The following is a 21454-nucleotide window of genomic DNA, read 5'->3' as shown; positions in this document are numbered from 1 at the left end:
AATTCACCCTCCGTAGGCGGAAGAAACACTGTTCGCGACGATGACTGCATGACCACTAGTTAAAAAATTATAAATCGTGATATTTTATAGCTACACAGTGGTTCGTGTCTGTCGCCCATCCCCGGCAGTTGAGGCTTTCGAGATTCTTCGTCCTCTTCCTGCCCCAAGAGCATTACCTTAACGTTATTCAAATCTAGTTGGTGGGCAAAAGATCTTAGCTCCTTCAAGTAGGCCACGTTCCATTCATGATCCATCTTTCCCCTTCGTCCTACGCCGGTAGGAAAAATGACTTTTCGAATGTTTTTTTTCTGCTTTACATAATCACCAAGCTCATTGAGGCAACATTTCAAATTATCGCGTCTGCTTTGCTTGGTGTCCGACATTAAACCGTTCACATAATGCATATCTCTGCTGGTTTCAATAAAATATCTTGACACGTCATTATATTCTACAGATTCACCCTGACAAAATTGAGTCACCATACCCACCACAATGGGATAATTTGATTCCGTGGGTGGTTCCTTCACTACCAGCGACCCCACATTCGGTCTGTCCAAACGACTCTGTTCAAATTATATAGTTGTTTCCGATTTTCAAAGAGATTACTTCAGCCAAGTCCTTGGCTATACCGCTAAGTTTAAAACTGCTGGCGTTGATGGTGGCTACTAAACACACACTGTCGTCAATGAACTGGCGATCGGTCATTCGCCCCTTCACAGGAATGATGGGATAGTCTGACATGTTTATAGAAAAAATATATATTAATTCTCGCTCTTACTCACGCTTAGTGTCTCCCTGTCCCGCGAGGTCACACAAGTGCCTATATCCCACCCCAAAACAAACTCCTTTTTATACGCGATAATTCTCCCACGTCATACCCGGCATCCTCGCGGGGGCGGAGAAAGAAGGCACTTCTCCTTCCTCCCCACCTCCTCCTCCAAACAGTTGCTTCCTTGCCTTATTATTGCGTATAAATGAGGGATCTAAGTTTGTGTTGTGGAAAAGCATTTTAATAAATGGTATATCATCAGCTTTGAAGCCTAATTTGCTGTTGACGTCACTTAAGGTTTGCAATATATCAATGACGTTAAAATTATTAATGGGGCTCAAAAGATTTCCGTTTGTATCCCATGTAATTCCTGGAGTATGTTTCATGAGAGCTAAGAAAGCTTTGGCATAATCCCTTTGAGCTGCTTTCATTCTAACATCAATCCTGTTATCTATGGCGGGTTTCGAATCGATAGTATTGGTGGGGAACGTCGTGCGAGGACCTATGGCCGCTATAGATGGCGGGTGGTTGTTTGGGGTTAATACATCTTGTAGCGCGCGTCTCTTTATATTTGTACTGCAGTTGACGCCTTGACCGTCGAACCCGACAACGGTTTCCGCACTCTCTTTTCTTTTTTTCCTCGTCCGTCTTTCTGTTTCGTTTTATGTTACGGCTCCCCGTAGAAGACTTGAGTAAAAATTGTTCTGCTGTTGATTTCGGGATGAGACAATATTCCTTCATTTTGTTAAAAGACCAGTTATGACACTAGCTGCCAGAGGTAACAGCACAGAGAGTATAGCACCGCCCCGCTGTGTTCGCAGTATTTTTTTTAGTGTACTTACCTTGTTGGCGAGTTTCCTTATGTGTTTTTTATATTTGTTCAGGGATTTCACAATCTTTGTATTTCGCGTAAGATTAGTTTTTAGGAAATTTAGAAACACTTCTGACAAGCAATCTATATGTTTCTTGTTCAACACTGCAATTACTTTTTCCGCTTGTCGGGGAGAGTTTAGCCAACAACAAAACAAGATCCTGAACAAAGGCGAGGGAGGTGCTTTTTTCTTCTTGTTGGTGAATTCGAGGTCATTAGGAAATATCTTGAGCGTCTATCCAACAGTCTTGACTCGGATCATAACCCAACCAAGATACAAAAAATTGTTTGCGACCGTTCACCACTCTCGATTTTTTTATGCTGACGGGGAAAACGTCCGGTAGCTGAACTTTGATAAGCTCCTCTTTGTAAAACAAGCCTTGGATGGGTTGATTGGATAAATCTTGCAAGGTATAACCCAATGGGGACTGTCGATAATCCACGCTTGCAATTTTAAATATTTCTTCTGTGTTTTGGATATGAAAGCCTCGGTTAAATTTAGAAGCTTTATCCGCGCCCACGAGTCGAACGTAGTCCCCGATGTTCAGCACACGACTGGCTTTACCTTGACGCTTTTCTCTGTTTTTATAATTATGCATTTTCTTAAACTGACGAATGATTCCTCGCGGGTCCTTCATGGCATGTACTTCGGCTGGGGTTTTCCTAGACGTGCGTGAGGCGTACCTTCTGCAAGATGGAAATATACTCGAGTTTATTGTGAGCTGTCATATACCTATATATTCGACCTTTCAGAGTTCTGATAAATCGCTCAGCAAGGCTGCTTTTATCTCTTGGGAGTAAACGCTGTACATTTTTATGTCTTTACTTTGCAAATAGGTTTGAAGTGGACGATTATAGAACTCTTTGCCTCGGTCAACACAGAGCCTAGAGACCCCACTGAAAGCAGCGTCTTCCTCTAGCAATGTCTTCATTGCCATTACCATCGATTTTGCATCTTTACGTTTAAGAGGCAGGGCTTTGGCGTACCTTGAAAATGCATCAACGCAGACTAAGATGTAATTATGACCTCCATTAAAGCGGGACAATTCTTTCATGTCCGCGAGATCTGCTGCTATGATAACTCGCGGTTTGGGACTGAGAATAGCGTCGCTTAAACTTATGGGGTTGTATCTTATGTAATGTGTGTGTTCTGCAACCTTCCATAAACTGTTCAACATCGCGCATAGAAACGTCGGGTTCAATGGCTCTCGCTGCTTAATAAAGGCCTCACTCACTTAAGCCTCCAGGTACTTGAGGGTCTTCATAAAGTGACTTTAAAAGACGTGTCTTACAACCTCACAGGAGCCGTCGTTCGCTATATTTGATCTCAGTGATAGGACCTCGGGGTAGTTATGCAGACGTCAATGGTTTTCCCGCAACAGCTCGCTTGTAGATACTGAGAAATGCCTGGGCTCTGTCACGACCATACAATTGACGACCTAGAAGTTCAATTTGACCAAGATCTCTTTGTTTAAGCAAAACGAAATGAGTGCAATTGAGGGATATGCTTCGCGCATACTTTCCCTGCATAAATAAGTTCTGAGAAATGAGTATGGAGCTAAGGCCAAGATGTCTGCCTTTAATAAAAACGTTGGCGACGCTTTCATCATTGGCAGCGCGTAAAAAGTTATCGTCATATACTACTAACATAGATTTATTTTTCTGACAGAGATCAATTTCCTGTTCTGGGTCTATAATGTCCTTACTAAGTATTACTTTATTTTGCAGCTCTGGCAAGTCTTGAATGGGATGATGTGCTTTACCGCAAATAAGAACTCGATAGAATTTGTCACAATATTTCCGCACAAGTCGCGTCACTAGCTGTGTCTTCCCAGATCCTGACGCACCGGCCACAAATATCCTCCCTCCTCGCTCGCGGGGAAATAAATCGATAAGGTCTTCCCCATAACACTCTTCCATGGCAAAAGTCTCGCCATGAGTGAGCGTTTTTTTGCTGGCCCACTGATTTTAAAAGAGAGGGTGGGTGGGTGTAATGTGCAAGACGATCGTGGCCGAGCGGTTTTCTTCAAAGTATATTTTTCGTCCATACTGATCCGTCACCACTACCGCCACTGAATCTATAGCGTTCTTCGCCAACTTTTTATACAGAGGTCTTTGCACTGAGTAATAATTGTTACTCCCACCGTAGGGAGAGGCTAAAATGTTGTTCACTAGCAAAGCGCGTCATCGGGCTGGATTATGTCGCACTCATCCGTGACGAATATATCATAGTAATGATTAGGAATAAATCCAAGAATAGCCGCCAATCTGGGCTTAAATAATAAACTTATTTTGCAATAATTTAGATTACCGCAGCCATCTATAGAGCGTTTGTGGTAGCATACAAAATTTTTGGTCCAACTCAGTATTCCGCGTTCTCCATCAAAATAATCCTTGTAATTTGTAAACCCAAACACTCCATTTAAAATAGCTTGCCAGTATGTATTAAGGTCAGCCACAATTGCGCTTATTTGCTTGCTCGTTATATTTTTCGAGGGAGACAGCGAGTACCGCAACTGTTTTCCTGAGGTGTCATTGAGCGTTTCTGTGTAAACTTCCACTTGTCTTCTCGATGGAGGGTGTATACTTAGAAAATACCGTGTAAGGCAACCTGATAATCTCGGTCGGGGTGTAAATTTAACGGTATGATTTCATTTTTAAATGAACCTGGCACGTTGTCGGGATAAAGATCGCGGCATCCTAGGCTACTAAGGTATATTATATGCTCGTCCGCGCTCGTCATGTTTGCGATAAAGACTGAGCTTGTTATGGTTTAGGCTTTAGCTTTTAAGTAACAGATCAATGATTGCTTTTAGCGCGAGCTCTGTCGCCGTTACAGCACTCGCGTGAGCTCCTTTGTCTGAAACCCAGCCCGGTGGGGAGGGAAGCTCCATGCCATTCTCGGGGTGCAGATGATGTTGACGCTGCTGGTAGCTGGCGCGATGGGAAGACATTGGTTTCTCTCCTCTTTCTTTTGTTTGATCGATTAACGTTCTCTACGTTGTATTTCCTATATCTTTTTCTCCATAGATTACACGCCACTGGTCTAGTTCCATGACTATACACACCCTCATCACCACTTTCGTAGTAGTAGTAGTACTAGCAGTAGTGGCAGTAGGCTCAACTAGTAGAAGCAGTTTGAGATGTCCTCCGCATTTGACGCAGATTCTCAGGTAAATCAGGGTGGCCACATAATCTCTCGTAAAACACGAGAAGGACCCTACATGCTGTCATCAGAGAGCAGATGCACTCTTTTTGTTGTCTAATGCGCTTAAAGTCGCCTTCTCAATGGTACCTGACCTTTCAGGGTGCTTGCAGTACCTGTCTGTATTTTTCATGATTATAGTTTCTCAAACTATAGTGAGGTACCCCTTTAACTTTTTTTATTTCTGCATCCTCGCCGCTTGAGGGATCATGCAATTTGATAGAGTACATCTTAGGTTTCAGGCAAAGCACTTCCTTTATATGGGCTGCGCCCACTTCTGATTGATGACATACGCTTGACCTTTCTTAAATCCATTATGGATTTTATGAGTGGAAGAACAAAATTCACTAATGTCTTGGAAGTTAGAGATGCATATGGTGGCCGAATCTGTGAGAGTCCTATATATGTGCTTGTGTTGTGTATTTTTTTTTCATTTGTATATGTACTCGTGTTGTCATCATTTTATGGGCTGTCTTTGGGCATGTACGACATAAGTTTGTAATATGTCTCTTTCATTTAGGATTTATTTTGGGGGAGAGAAAAAAAAAAGGGTAGGATGGGTGGGTTTCCATTGTATTTCTTTGAGCCTGTACGGTGTGAGTTTGTAATATGTCTTTTTTTTATGGCGATTGTGTGTTTTTGTTTTTAGACGACATAAGTTTGTAATATGTCTCTTTCAATTAGGATTTATTTTGGGGGAGGGGAAAAAAAAAAGGGTAGGATGGGTGGGTTTCCATTGTATTTCTTTGAGCCTGTACGGTGTGAGTTTGTAATATGTCTTTTTTTTATGGCGATTGTGTGTTTTTTGTTTTTAGGCGTATTTAGTCTGGATTGAAAGAACAAATTAGCCTGGATTAAGAAAGAACAAATAAAATAGACTAGATTAAGGTAATATAATAACTTGTCATACCATTTTTCCCACTATATTTCAATAAAAATGGATAAAATCTACTGTTCCCGTTCCTCCCCCCTCAGTGAAAAGACACTCGCTATAGCTCCAGTCAATATGAAAATCACACACACACACCCATATGCTGTCAAACTGTAAAATCAATAGCGGGTAGAGGGAGAGGGCGGGGTCGTGGTAACCACAGACAGACAATCAAGACACCGCTCGCGAGGGGGAGGGCATAGAGGGGGGACACGCTCACATGCTGGCAAACTGGAAAAAAATCAATAGCGGGAGGGAAGAGGGACAAGTCACCGCTGATCCCCGGCAGGAGGGTGACGCCCGGCACGGTGCGAAAGGACCGATCCCCGGCAGGAGGTGACGCCCCGGCACGGTGCGAAAGGACCAGCCGATCCCCCGGCACTGGGGCGAAAGGACGCCCCGGCACGGCGCGAAAGGACCGATCCCCCGGCAGGAGGGTGACGCCCCGGCACAGTGCGAAAGGACGCCCCTAACCGATCCCCTGAACAAGGCACCGCTCGCGCTAACCGATCCCCGGCAGGAGGGCGACGCCCCGGCACGGCGCGAAAGGACGCCCCTAACCGATCCCCCGAACAAGTCACCGCTCGCGCTAACCGATCCCCGGCAGGAGGGCGACGCCCCGGCACGGCGCGAAAGGACGCCCCTAACCAATCCCCGGCAGGAGGGTGACGCTCAGGCCTCCGGGGAGACACGATGGCGTGGAAGGTGGTGGGTGTTTGGGGATGGTCACTTTGGTAGGTTTGTGACCACTCCCGGTTGGGTAGTGGGAGGTCCCTCGGCGCTGGCTGGCCGCCCGGTGACACCGCCCGGCTGCCCCGGCCGGGAAATTCGACGTATAAAATTTTTCGACGTCATTTTTTTTTGCTGCAAATTCTTGATTATGCTTGCGAATTATTTTGGTCCCGTCACTGTCACCATTACCTACTACTTTTGGTTAACATTTCTATAATAAATGAGATTGCAATTTTTGTCACAGGGCTGACTTAGTTGTCTGGGAAATGATACGTGTTACATGGTAGAGTGTAGTGTGTCTAATGGGGCAGGAAGAAATGTTATACCTGGATGAAAATAGCAAGATACTTTGGGTGGGACGGGTGGGGAAATTCTCTACCCAATATGATGATGATGATAACAGTTTAAGTAATTCAGCTAAAGGAGGATTAGAATGTGTAACCTCCAGTAGTTTACCTTTGACAATCCTGCGGCGTTTACGTCTGACAACTCCTTGATCATCTTCTGTGTCAGCATCCACCTCTATATGCAACAGATCCAAGACTTCCCAATCATTCCAAACTTCCTCATAAAAAGCCATGACATAAGATATCTGTAAATAAAATGAGACATTATAATACCTATGTCATCTAGGTGCACAACTTGTGTAAGAAGAAAAAAATTCAATTATTTGAAAGGTAGATTAACATTCTGTATGAATTGGGTCCCTACAGGCCTCAGTATGAATTGGGTCCCTACAGGCCTCACCACTCATCTTGTCTGTATTATTTTTGGCACAGTCTGTTGTGTGACACTCATCTACTCCTAGAAATCAAGAAAAAGTTGTGACAATAAGTATTACTACATAGATGATATAAAATACAAGGAGATGCACCTAATGATAGACATACACTGGACTTTCATCCAAGCTCCAGGTTAGGTTAAGTTAAGTTAGGCTGCATTTAGTTGGGTTAAGTTTTGTTAGGATAGGTTTGGTTAGATTAGGTTTATTTAGGTTAAGTGTGGTTGGACTACATTTGCTTTGGTTAAGGTTGGTGAGCTTGTGAATATTGGGTTGTTTGGGAGGCAAGACCAGCGCATGTCAATCATTAGCACGGGAAGGTATATCTTCCTGTGTCGTGTTTCATCTGTATAATATATAATACTTATTTCTACATAACTTTTAAATTATTTCTGAAAAAAAAATCACAACATACTGAGCCAAAATCAATAAGAAAAGGTGAACGGTAATGCCAGTTGGGACTGATAACTCATACGAAATATGTATCCAAAGTTATCCTCTTCAATTTTGGGTAGGCGGTGGCTGAACAGATAGCAAGACGGCCCCGCGTTCAGCAGGACGCGAGTTCAATCCCCGGCCGGTGCCACCAAGCTGGGATTTTTCAGCCGCCGCCGAGTGGCTTAAAACTACCCACATGCTGTCCAGAAGACCACCTATCAACCCGGACTCTAGATTCTAGGATAAAAGATGAGCTCCGGGAGGGCAGCGTGAGCCAATGCAAGATGGCGCCACTATAAACACTCGCCTGCGCCAGAACGGGCTGGGCCGACCATCAGGACCCATCGGTAAGTAGCCTTGGACCGACCATCAGGATCCACCGGGAAGAAGCCTACCGGCGCAATAGGCCAAGACGTTAAAAAAAATAAAAAAATAAAAATAAAAAAAAATCACACATCAGTTATTATACTCGTAATGCAGGAGGGGATGCTGTTCTCATGAAATGAGTGGACTGACACTTTACAATCATGGGCACTGCAGTATGTTTTTGGCAACATGGAAAAATGTCAATTTTTCAACAGATTAATTCAAACACTCAAAACTAACATTATGGTGAGGAAAATAGACTTATCTGGTCAAATATTACGATGCAAGTGCCTTCAGCTTAAGAGTTCACCCCAGCAAATTTGGCCTATTGTACACAGCAGGCCCTGCAGGCTAAATGTGACTCTTATATTAATCCCATGCCATAAAAAAGCTATAAACTTATGTGAAGGTAGGAAAAATGTGTTTATCCAAACAAATATTAGGATAAAGTCAGTCTGAGCACAACAAATTCCTGCATATTTGGCTTGCTGCACAGTACGCAAATTATGCTGCAGTCGCCTGCATTACTTATTCACATTGGTGCTGCTTGACATAAAACCGCCTAGAAGCACCTTTGTGGTCCAGAAAATGTGCACACTAGTCAATTATTATGATAAAAGTAGCCTAGGACGAAAGGTTATTCCAGCAAACTCACCCTGCACTATATCACCTAATATAGGCTACACTCGACTTTTTTACTTGTTCATATAGGTCTAGGTTGTCATAAAACAATCAAAAACTAACATTGAGTTACGAAAATTTGCTTACCTGGTGAAGTATCGGGACGATTAATCTAGTTCCGGTCCCCGTGGCTGTTTTCAAAATGTAAACCAACGGTGCCAGAGAGAAGAACGCGAAGCGCACTACGTACCTTCCGACGTACCAACCTTTCCGTGATCAGCCCGCGCCAAGGGGGAGGGAATGGTACGTGTTAACGTTACCCCGCGCCTCCGTAGCCCCAAAAGGTCCCGTCAAGTGGTCCCGTCAGGGAAGGGGGAAGGGTTGATTTAACAATCTGGGCGTTCGACTCCTCTCTGTCCAAGAGAGCTGTTTGAGTGGAGCCCTCCCACACGTGAGAGGCATATTCCATACGAGGGCGGACAAGGCCACTGTATATGGATAGCAACTGTGCTGGGGAGAAGAACTGGCGAAGACGATACAGAACGCCCAACCTCGAGGAAGCTGATTTAGTGAGAAGAGATGTGATGTTTCCAGTTAAGATTTAAGTTAAGGATAGACCGATGATGTTTAGTGTTGAGGAAGGTGACAGCTGAATGTTGCTGAAGAATAGGGGATAGGTGTTTGGAAGATTGTGTCGAGTTGATAGGTGGAGCAAATGGATTTTTGTGGCATTGAAGGACACAAGGTTCCTTTAACCCCAATCGGAAATGATAGCAAGGTCTGAGGTTAAGCGTTCTGCAGCCTCCAGTCTGGAGTCTTGCAATTCCTGTTGAGAGGGTCTTCTGTTGAAAGAAGTTGAATAATGCAGAGTGGAGTCGTCAGCGTATGAGTGGATAGGACAGTTTGTTATAAAAAGGAGATTATTAATGAATAATATGAAGAGAGTGGGTGATAGGACAAAGCCATGTGGAACACCACTGTTGATAGGTTTAGAGGAAGAACAGTGACTGTTTACCACAGCAGAGACAGAACGGTTGGAAAGGAAACTGGACATAATGGAACAGAGAGAAGGATATAAACCGTAAGAGGGCAGTTTAGAAACCAAAGAGTTGTGCCAGGCTATCGAAAGCTTTCGATATGTCTACCGCAACTGAGAAAGTTTCACCGAAACGGCTAAGAGTGGATGATCAATAAACAGTTAAGAGAGTAACAAGATCACCAGTACAACGCCCCTCGCGGAACCCATACTGGCGATCAGATAGAAAGTCAAAAGTGGAAAGGCTCTTTTGAATCTTCTGGTTAAGGATTGATTCGAAAGATTTAGATACACAGGAAAGTCAAGTTCTAGGGCGGTAGTTTGAGAGATTGGAACGCTCACCCTTTTTAGGCACAGGTGTAATGTGTATATTATAATGTACATGTGAATGTATGACAGTACGTGTCGCCACACGTACAGTCATACATTCACATGTACATGTATGAATGCGTCCTTCCAACAGAAAGGAAAGGTAGATGTTGATAGGCGGACACGAAAGAGTTTGACCAAGCAGGACAAGCACCGTTTTTAAGGACAATATGAGGCACTCCATCAGGTCCATAAGCCTTCTGAAAGTTGAGCCCAGAGAGGGCATAGAAAACATCATTTTTAAGAATCTTAATAACAGGCTTAAAGGAATCAGAGGGGGGGATAAGTAGGCAGAATATGACCATTATCGTCCAGAATGGAGTTTTTTGAGAAAGTTTGAGAGAAGAGTTCAGCCTTAGAGATAGATGAGACGGCGGTGCTGCCGTCAGGGTTAAGGAGAGGAGGGAAAGATGAAGAGGTGAAATTGGAGAAGATATTTTTTGGCAAGGTGCCAGAAGTCTCTGGAAGAATTAGAAGAAGCAAGGTTTTGACATTTCCTATGGATGGAAAAGCTTTTAGTAAGTCGAAGTATAGATTGGGCACGATTCCGGCCAGAAATGTAAAGTTCATGGTTAGCATTAGTTTGAAGGCTCTGGTACCTTTTGTGTGCTGCCTCTCTATCTTTGACAGCACGAGAACAAGCGTGATTAAACCGAGGCTTTTTAGCGTGAGGAGTAGAGAGAGTACGTGGAATGTATGCCTCCATTCCAGAGACAATCACCTCTGTGATGTGCTGGGCACACACAGAGGGTCTCTCTCCTGGAAGCAGTAATCATTCCACGGGACATCGGAAAAGTACATCCTCAGGTCGTCCCACTCAGCTGAAGCAAAATGCTCGAAGCATCGCCTCTTCGGAGGGTCCTGATCGAGGCTGTACAGGAGCGACAGGACAGGATACATAAATAAGGTTGTGATCGGAGGAGCCCAACGGAGAGAACAGTTTGACAGAGTAAGCAGAAGGGTTAGAGGTAAGGAAGAGGTCTAGTATGTTGGACCTGTCTCCAAGACGGTCGGGAATACGTGTAGGGTGCTGAACCAATTGTTCTAGATCATTGAAGAGAGCAAAGTTTTAGTCTTATTTACTAGGCTGGTCAGTGAAAGAGGATGAAAGCCAAAGCTAGTGGTGAATATTGAAATCTCCAAGGATGGAGATTTCAGCGAAGAGAGAGTGGGTCAAGATGTGCTTCTCTTTAGAGTTCAAGTAGTCAAAGAATTTTACATAGTTAGTGATGTGAGAGATAAACAGCACATATGTATTTTGTAATAGAATGACAATGAAGTCTTAGCCAGATGGTGAAAAATTCAGAAGAGTCAAGGTCGTGGGCACGATATCAAGTTATGTCGTTGCTCACGTAGGCGCAACATCCAGCTTTGAATTGCAATTTAGGATAGAGATAGTAACGAGGGAACAGAGGGGAGATTGCTGTCAGTAGCCGCCGAGACTTGTTTCGGTGAGGAAGAGAAGGTGAGGTTTAGAGGAGGAGAGATGGTGCTCCACTGAATCGAAATTGGAACGAAGACTGCGAATGTTGCAGAAATTGATGGGAAAAAGGTCTGAGGAGTTATGAAGACACCTCTCAAGTCGGCAGCCAAAAGGGGAGTCCTCCCTGGGGGAATTTGTGCCCCCCCCCCCCCTCTAGGCAGGGACTCCGAGGCAATGCTAATTTTCGCCATTTTCAATTTGTAAAATATCGGGAGATGGTGTGTATGTTGTGTGAATGTAGTGTGGTGTGGAAAGAGGGAGGATCTGTCTTTAGAGAGCATGCTGAACTACTCTCTGGTGTTGATGAGACAATAGTGAAACGGAAAGTGAGGACGTGGGAAGAGTCGTTGGAGGGCTTCAGCACCCTCCTCACTTCCCATGTATACCTCAACGGGAGTGGCTTACGCCCGTTTCGGTAGGTGTCTTCCTACTTGCTCCTACACCTGACATACTAATCTTTTTACTCGCCTCCTGGCTTCATGATAAAGTCTAATGTTTTCGGGCGTGTTTTGCTCTTTATTTAACCCATAAGACCTTTAAGAGAGAGAGAGAGAGAGAGAGAGAGAGAGAGAGAGAGAGAGAGAGAGAGAGAGAGAGAGAGAGAATCAGTACCGGACTTGTTTGGACGAGTAATTCGAGTAGTTATACACGGGAAAGCCCCAAAGCGTAAAATTCTCTCTGACTGGGTTGCAGAATGCGGTTGCTGATCCACCAATAGACGAAACTCCACCCTCTCTTGCGAAGGTGGGAGAGGCTGTAAGAAAGTTGAAGGGTGAAAAGGCATATGGTGTAGTATCAGGGCGGCGATGCTGTAAACCGAGGGTGAAGCCATTATGAATGGGGTGCATGCGGGGCTTTGCCGTGTGGCAGCATAGTCCCATTCCTCTTGACTGGAAAAGGGGATTGGTTGTCACCAAGGAGTCTCTAGAGAGGAAGGAGGGGAGGTTTGCTTGGGAAACGGAGGAAGCGGACTATAGCTCTCCAAACCGCACTTAAATGGCAGCATCATGTCTGAAGCGCGAATATGTTTAGCACAAGGACACAAGGATATAAGGAGACTATAAAAAGTCAGACGGCCACCACAAGGTAGCTCCTGAAGATGGGCTGCTTGCCAAATTTCTTCCCCATCCATTAATGCATCTAATACCTTCAATTGTGTTTGCCTCATCTACATACCTACTTAGTTTGTTCCACTCGTCCACTACCCTGTTCATGAACCATTTTTTGCCTATTTCTTTTTTAAACTTGAATTTATCCAACTTATACCCGTTGCTGCGCGTTCTCACATCAGTCGAATCCTCATCGAAACACGCTAATTTTTATAGTCATCGCCGAGTGGCGGAAGACTACCCACATGCTGTTCGGATCTTCAATCAACCTTAACTTCAGCGACTTTGGTCAAGTGGAACACCGGGGGGGCCATGGGCCAAGCAAAAGTCATACATCGCGGCATCCACTATAAATAAAATAAGCCTGCGCCACTATCGGGCCCCTCAAGAAGATTTTTTTTTCTTTAATATGATTATTTCATTTAGATCGAAGTTGTTAAGATCCTTAATCCATTTAAACACCTCAATAAAATCCCCACGCAGTCTACGCCTTCAAAGGGGTGCAAGTAAAGCCGCTCAAGTCTATACCTATACGGTAAGTTCCTGGATCATTTTCATCTTTTTCCTCTGAATCTTTTCAATGGGATATATATCCTTCCTGTGATGAGGGCATCAAAACTGAACAGCATAGTCCAGGTGTGGTCTAACTACAGCCGAATACCTACCGTTTAAAAATAACTTTTAAGCTCCTGTTGCTTAGGCTTCTCGAAAAAAGCCCAAGAATCTATTTGCGCGGTTTCTAGCGATAATACATTGATTTATCACAGAAAGGAAACGAGGTGCCTTGGCGTTGATGGAGCTTTGGTGGTGTGTTAATAACGTAGCCTGTGACAAGTATAGTAGTAGGCCGAACAGTTTACGACGTTCGGGAGGCTGCATCCCTCCCTGTAGGCAAGGGTCACGCGAGGAAGGGATTTGTGGGGAAGAAAAATACTTCCTCAACAACTGCCGATAATGTTTTGCAGTGATAAATATTGTTAAATCCATCCATCACAGCAGCAGCACTCAAAAGAAGCACCCAGACTTGTTTGAAGTCTCTATGTACCCTCTGAGCGCTACCGCCTCTCAAGGTCGTCAGCAGCCCGCCGTGACGCGCCTATATCATAGGCTACGTGGGTTACTGAGTACCTATACTGAGGCAGTGGCTGATCGTAAAGCTAATAGTACTCTCCTGTCACTTTCTTACGGTACATTGTGACGGCTGGTGACCAAATTAGGGTAAAGTATGAGGGTGTAATGGTGGGTTGGCGACACTTGTTGGTGTAGACACAAACTGTCTTATTTAATTTCCCAGAGCTCTGTGGCTGCTGGCTGTTAGGGGAAAGTGTGCAGGTCTGACACAAGTGTGTTCAGTCTCAGTGGACGACCCGTATGGCTGTGGTACAGAAATACAAGAGAGAGCGTGTGCAAGTGTTTGAAAAGCGCGGCGAATAACGGCCAATAATGGCGCCCAAATCCTTGGTTGTCGGTACTCTATCAAGGGACTCTAGGGCAGATGACGCCGTGCGCGATAGAGGGCTTATTCTCGTCCACTAGTCGGTCGACCCGCCTCTCGTAATGATCCTGGCAGCTGGTCTCTCGCAGCTCAAAGCACTGCAGACTCGGTTTGGCGGACCACGCGCAAAACTCAAGCGCCCACACAACACACACAAACACACATATAGAAAACCCACATACGTAACACTAGCCCCTCATCAGGGCAGACGACCCGGCTGCCCTGACACACACACACACAAAAAAAAATGAACAACAAAAAAATGAGACATAGAGCCTTTGCCTCCACTCTGTCCAGAAGAGCTGTGTGGTGGAGCCCCCACATGAGATGCATACTCCATACGAGGGCGGACAAGGCCCTGCATATGGACAGCAACTGTGCCGGAGAGAAGAACTGGCGGAGCCGGTACAGAACGCCCAGCCTCGAGGAAGCTGATTTAGTAAGAGATGAGATTATGAAGTTTCCAGTTGAGATTTTGAGTTAAGGATAGACCGAGGATGTTTAGTGTTGAGGAAGGTGATAGCTGGGTGTTGTCAAAGAATAGGGGATAGTTGTTTGGAAGATTGTGTCGAGTGGATAGGTGGAGAAACTGTGTTTTTGAGGAGTTGAGGGACACCAGGTTCTTCTTGCCCCAATCGGAAATAATAGTAAGGTCTGAGGCTAAGCGTTCTGCAGCCTCCAGCCTTGAGTCGTTAAGTTCCTGAAGGGTGGGTCTTCTATTAAAAGAAGTTGAATAATGCAGAGTGGAATCATCGGCGTAGGAATGGATAGGACAGTTCGTTTTGGAAAGAAGATCATCAATGAACAACAGAAAAAGAGTGGGAGATAGGACAGAACCTGTGGGACACCACTGTTAATAGATTTAGGGAAGAACGATGACCGTCTACCACGGCAGAAATAGAACGGTCAGAAAGGAAACTGGAGATAAAGGTACAGAGAGAAGGATAGAAACCGTAGGAGGGTAGTTTAGAAAGCAAAGATTTGTGCCAGACCCTATCAAAAGCTTTTGATATGTCCAGCGCAATAGCAAAAGTTTCACCGAAACGGCTAAGAGAGGATGACCAAGAGTCAGTTACAGGATAGGATTTCACCAGTAGAACGCCCCTTGCGGAACCCATACTGGCGATCAGATAGAAGGTCAGAAGTGGAAAGGTGCTTTTGAATCTTACGGTTAATGATTGATTCAAAAGCTTTAGATAGACAAGAAAGTAAAGCAATAGGACGGTAGTTTGAGGGATTGGAGCGGTCACCCTTCTTAGGTACAGGCTGTGTGAAGGCATACTTCCAGCAAGAAGGAAAGGTAGATGTTGACAGGCAGAGGCGAAAGAGTTTGACCAGGCAGTGTGACAGCACGGAGGCACAGTTTTTAAGGACAATCGGACGCACTCCATCAGGTCAATAAGCCTTCTGAGGATTGAGGCCAGAGATGGCATAGAAAACATCATTTTGAAGAATCTTTATAACAGGCATAAAGGAGTCAGAGGGGGGATGAGTAGGAGGAATATGCCCAGAATCGTCCAGAGTGGAGTTTTTAGAAAAAGTTTGAGAGAAGAGTTCAGCCTTAGAGATAGATGAGACGGCAGTGTTGCCGTCAGGACTGAGGAGTGGAGGGAAAGATGAAGAAGTGAAGTTGGAGGATATGTTTTGGCTAGATGCCAGAAGTCACGGGAAGAGTTAGAAAGCAAGGTTTTGACATTTTCTATTAATGAAAGAATTTTTGGTTAGTCGGAGAATAGATTTGGCACGATTTCGGGCAGAAATGTAAAGTTCATAATTAGCATTAGTTTGAAGGCTCTGGTATATACATATACATATATATATATATATATACACATATATATATACATATATATACATATATATATATATATATATATATATATATATATATATATATATATATATACAGTAAGGGAAACCGCTCAAGGGCAAAAACATATAATAAAAACTACCCGCTATCATCCTCCTAAATAAGAGAGCAGTGAAGAGTGGCCAAAACTGTAGATAAGTGGTGTGAGACATGTTCCCTATTTATTTGTAATCATTTTCCCTCATTAATATTCATATTATATGTATATTTCTGCACTTCCTTTTGTACCACGTCACTATGTATACAGTTTAGACTAATGACGTGGCAACCTGGAGAGATGTGGCAACGTTCTGCCCGCTCGGCGGCCTCGCCCGCCTCTCGTTTAGTCGGCTCCCAGGTCTCACGGCTTGCGCACGCTCGCTCGGACGTCACTTACTTGTCTCTAGCAATAAGAACCTACTAGTGTTGAGCTGCGCTTTCTTTAACACCTTTGGGGAAGCTTGCTGCAGGATACCACAGATCCTCGGACAGCAACAGCAGCTGCAACACACAGCAAAAAGAGATATTAATTTCAAGTGGAGAGGCGCCTTGATACTCCCCTATTGAAGCACGAGGAAACACATAGATAGGCAGGCAGCCTGTTCCAGAGTAGTACCAGTGAGAAGGATGAAAGAATGAAGATGTTGGTTAACCCTTGCCCTTAGAATTTGTACAGTAGAGGGATGAACTAGAGTTGCAACTGTATTGCAGCGTGGCCACGCGAGGGGGAGAAGCGTGTAGTTAGCAAGTTCGGAAGAGCAGTCAGCATGGAAATAACGATATAAGAGGCAACATTGCGGCGGAATTTAATTAAGAGGTAGAAGACTACTAGTAAGAGGAGTTGATTTGACGTAGAGCCTTTGACTACTATGTATGGAGGCCCCCCCCCCCCCCACACACACACACACACGAGATGCATACCCTGGACGAGGGCGGACAAGGCCCCTATTTATGGACATGATCTGTGAGGATGAAAACATAATGGAGACGATACAAAACTCCCAATCTCGAGGAAGCTGATTTATTAGGAGAGGAGATTAGATTGGTGTACCAATCTCTATCGTATCACTATGGATCCAGAGATAATGTGGAAACGCTCCACCCGTGACAAACCTGGAAACGGCCTCTCCCATCGCACAACGGCGGAAGAGTATCAGGTTAATTGTTTCATCGCCACAATTCGCACAATTATACGAGTCTATAAAATTTGCTACAGGATAAGAAATATTTTCTTAAAAAATGTTATGTAATGATTCCGTCAGTCAATACCCATTCTGATTGTCACAAGGAATTGTCGCAGAACTTGCTGAGCTCCTGGCTGAAGCTTGTTTCATGGATAGTGCAGTACTGTATGAATATATTTCTGAACTAATAATTTGCTGACTGTTTAACCCGGCTAATGTTGCGATAATAATTGAATCTTATTTATCTTACCGGAAATAATTATTTCTTACATATTTATTAGATAATGGTGGCTGAGTGGTTAGTGTGTGGGCCCCGCATTCACCGCGCCATGGACGACGTCTGTCCGAATCCGCCCGCTACTACCTGGGATTTTTCAGTCACCTTCGAGTGGCCTAAGACCACCCGGACTCAAGAAGAAACCGTCCAAGTGAATCAAGAATGAGTTCTGGAGGGCAGCATGAGCCTAGCATAAATGGCGCCACTATAAAAATTATCTGCGCCATGACGGGCTTGGCCCGACCACCATGCCCCTGAAGAAAGCCTACTGGCGCTACAGGCGAAGACTTAAAAAAAGTTATTAACCAGGCGATAACCTCTGCCTGTCGCCGATCCATTCATCTGCACAAGCGGCGGCAGGCACGGGCAAGGGCTTCAGTGTTCACCCAAGCCATGAGAATCAGGATGCATGACGGTGATATCCACAGCTACACGCCAGCCAAGAGGCCCATTTTGACGGAAGAGGCAATGATTAAGAGAATGGCGAATGCTCTGCGTTAAGCCCCGTCAACACGATCGAGCAGTGCCCTCGAGCAGGGTTGCCAGATTACTGAAGCAGAAAAAGGCCAAAGGCAACAAAAAAAAAGAGCCCAAAAGGCCAGATGCACTACAGAAAGGAGCCAAAAATGTGCAGTAAAAAAAGCCATACGCCATCATTCCCCTTCTAAATTTACCTAATACTACACGATATGTCCTGAACACTGAGCTAGAGTGGTACTGAGTAAAAGATCATACGCACACAATAACTTAATGTAAAAAGTTAGTCAAATGTATAGTAAAATCTTCTCATTGGTGGTAGTGCCGAGGAACAAAATCAATAAAAAAAAATATATATATATACTTCATCAGTGGAAGCGCGAAACGAACATAAGAACACAAGAGATAAAAATAAGGAATAATGCAAAAAAAAAAAAATACCGGAATGGTCACCAAGGAACATATACATATGAGGAATGAAAAATAAAATGGTGAAGGAAGGACGGAAGGAAGATAGAGAACAAAAAAAAATTGTTGGGGAAGGAAGGAAGAAGGGAAAGAAGGAAGGAAAATAGAAGGGAAGGGAGGAAGATAAGAAGGAATGAAAATAGAGAGGAAGGAACAAAGGAAAGGCAGAGGATAAGGACAAAAAAGATATGAGGTAGCGGAAGGAAAGTTGTTCCATAATCCTTTTAATGAAAAACGAAAATTAAATCAAAATTATAGTTCACTGTAGCATGTAAATTTCATGGTTCATATTTTTTTCCACAAACAATGTAAAAAGAAATTAATCCTTTTCATGAGCAACAAAAAATGCCAATTATATTTTTCCTGCATTATAGCACCAGACTTTGGTAACCAAGGAAATACAACTATTGTTCAAACATAGTCAATCACATCATCACCTACATCATGTTCACCTCCATACATATTCGCAGATCAAAATAAGCGGTACATATCAGGTGTGACCACAAAATTCCCGCAACACAAACCTCTGAAGTGCGGATGGGTTAAGCCCCGTCCACACTATGCATCATGTAGCAGCCATGCGATGCAGTAGTGGTGTTGAAAACAATACACTAGAGTCCAGACTGAAGTGCATCACAACGCAACTCATCCTCGCGAGTCAGTCACCGATTGATTAGCTTTGACGGTGGGAATATTGCAGATGGAGTGGTAACACCGGGGGCATGGCGTGATAATAGGCAGCTTCTTCCCGTGGAGAGATTAAAGAGACATCCCACAAATGAGGCAAAAGCCATCAGGAAGGAGTTCATGGAATATTTCAGTGAGGAAGGAGCTGTTCCACGGCAGCAACGTATGTGGGGAAATATAGCCTAGTCTGGCAGCAACGTAAGTGCGACATATAGTCTACGAGAGAGAGAGAGAGAGAGAGAGAGAGAGAGAGAGAGAGAGAGAGAGAGAGAGAGAGAGAGAGAGAGAGAGAGAGATTAAAATCTTTCTTTGGCATATCTTTATCTTTATATGTATGAAAATTTTATTATTGCTGGTGTACACATAATAAAATTATGAACTTGTTAAGTAGTGTCTCCTTCATCCAAGTTGGAAGTGGATGCACGTATGAGTTCTCCCTCAGCCAGGAAAAGCAGCTCATCAAAGCACCACAACTCCGGAGTGTAGATGTCTTCCGTGCCAGCTCCAGACTTTTTTGATGCTTTCATGGCAGACATTTCCCTGTGGAACTGTGTCTTCAGTGCGTGCAGTTTTTTATTGATATCCTCATTCCGTACTATACAGTTCATAAAACTCGACAAGTCTGTTTTTTATAGTTTCCAAGTTTGCACTCCTGATGTTCCTCATCTTGTACTCCTTGCATTTAATGTTCCAAATGGATGGATGTTGCTTCAGTAACAATAAAATATAATGTATTGCTCCTTGTCCACTCGAAGGGTTTGGCGGAAGCAAGCGCGGATGATGACTGAACCATCACAGGAAAAGTGTCACGCCATACTCCCGCTACGATGGTTGGTGCAACACTGCGCGTCGCATTGAAATGGCAACAGTCCATCAGTGCGTTCATTACGCTGCATCGTGTTGAAAACCTCGTTTTTCAACGCGTCCATTCAACACTGCGCGCATCATGATGCATAGTGTAGACGGGCCTCAGTGAGGTTCCTCTCCTTTCTTCAGTTGGGTCCATTATCTTAAACAGTTGTTTGTAAGCTGCTCTCCTTACTGTTCTCTTAGAAAACCATTTTGGTATCTGAAATTAAAACTCCCAAGCATGAAGGCAGCCTCTCAAATGCATGCTGCACACAGTACCAGAGAGTAACAAATACATTTTACTTGCACACACTCTGGAGGCTCCTCCTGTATTCGGGTCCAAACTAGTTATTAATTCCAGTCATAACTGAGGCACCATCACTTGCAAAGCCAATGCAGTTAACAAGTTCTAAAACTAGATTTGTAACAGCAGCTTTAATAATGATTTCCTGTTGCGTCATTGACAGGAATGAGACCAACAAACTGTTACTATTTTCTTCCTTTTGCTGCAGTAACGTATTGCAGTGCATAAATAGTTCACTGTCCCAAATTCGGTTGACTCATCTACTAAAAGGGCAAATTTTTCTCCTTCCAGATCCTTCTTCAGTTCTTGTTTAACCCGTTAGCAGCGAGGGTCTTGATTCTGAATGTTCCCTCTAAGCGAATTAATTTTGAAAAATATCACCTACGCAAATCATTATATAACATATCAACAGTCATCAGTTTTGCAGCCTCCAAAATATTTACTTCTACTGAAGTACTTTAAGAATCTCAAAAGGCTGCTTAAGGATTGGACACACACGCCACAACGCCCACCTGCACAGACTGAACATAGTCCAGGACTCACACTGCCTGTGGTGCCCACACAACCTGACACACCAGAACACCACCTACTCCACTGCTTAAGATTCCACTCCCTCCGCACCAACCTTAGAGCATCCCTAACAAAACTCCGCATTCACAGGCCAGCCCTAGAGGTCCTGCTGGGCAGCGACACCCTCAGCCCCAACACAGCCTTCCAATCCCTCAAGTGTACGCAAACCTTCCTGTAGAAGTCTGGGCAACTCGACAGGATCTAATCCCCATTCTGGTTGTTCTGTTGCGTGTTCATGTTCTCCACTTGGGGAGTGTCTGCTGTGAACATGTTCCACAAGCACGTGGTCCTGGCTGTATAGGGGCGCTGGTGCTGTCTGGAGGTGATCGAGGCACCTCCTCAAGCTGGTCACTGGAGAGTGCATTCCGGTGAACCTTTGAGCAGCGCGTGGAGGAAGCCTCAATGTGCTGAGGTGGGGAACACCTGCACCTTGGCTTTGTGGCACACCACCAGTGCTGAGACGTCTCGGCTGTGTTCCAGCAATGTCACGGTGGCAGACGACTCCTCCAGGTGCTCGCTGGCCTCCACCAGACGCAGTGCACGTCGCTGCACTGCGTCGAGCCTCTGCATGTGGGTGGCAGCA

At 44.4% G+C, this 21454-nt stretch overlaps 1 pseudogene; it reads left to right on the top strand.

Moving 5' to 3' along the window:
• The window catches only part of LOC127000962 (arrestin homolog), a 36626-nt pseudogene that overhangs the window by 8445 nt on the left and 6727 nt on the right, over window positions 1–21454 (top strand).

The sequence above is a fragment of the Eriocheir sinensis genome, chromosome 19 (genome assembly GCF_024679095.1).
Source record: "Eriocheir sinensis breed Jianghai 21 chromosome 19, ASM2467909v1, whole genome shotgun sequence".
Lineage (NCBI taxonomy): Eukaryota > Metazoa > Arthropoda > Malacostraca > Decapoda > Varunidae > Eriocheir > Eriocheir sinensis.
The sequence above is the reverse complement of the archived record's forward strand: the minus strand, read 5'-3'. Positions and strand labels throughout refer to the sequence as shown.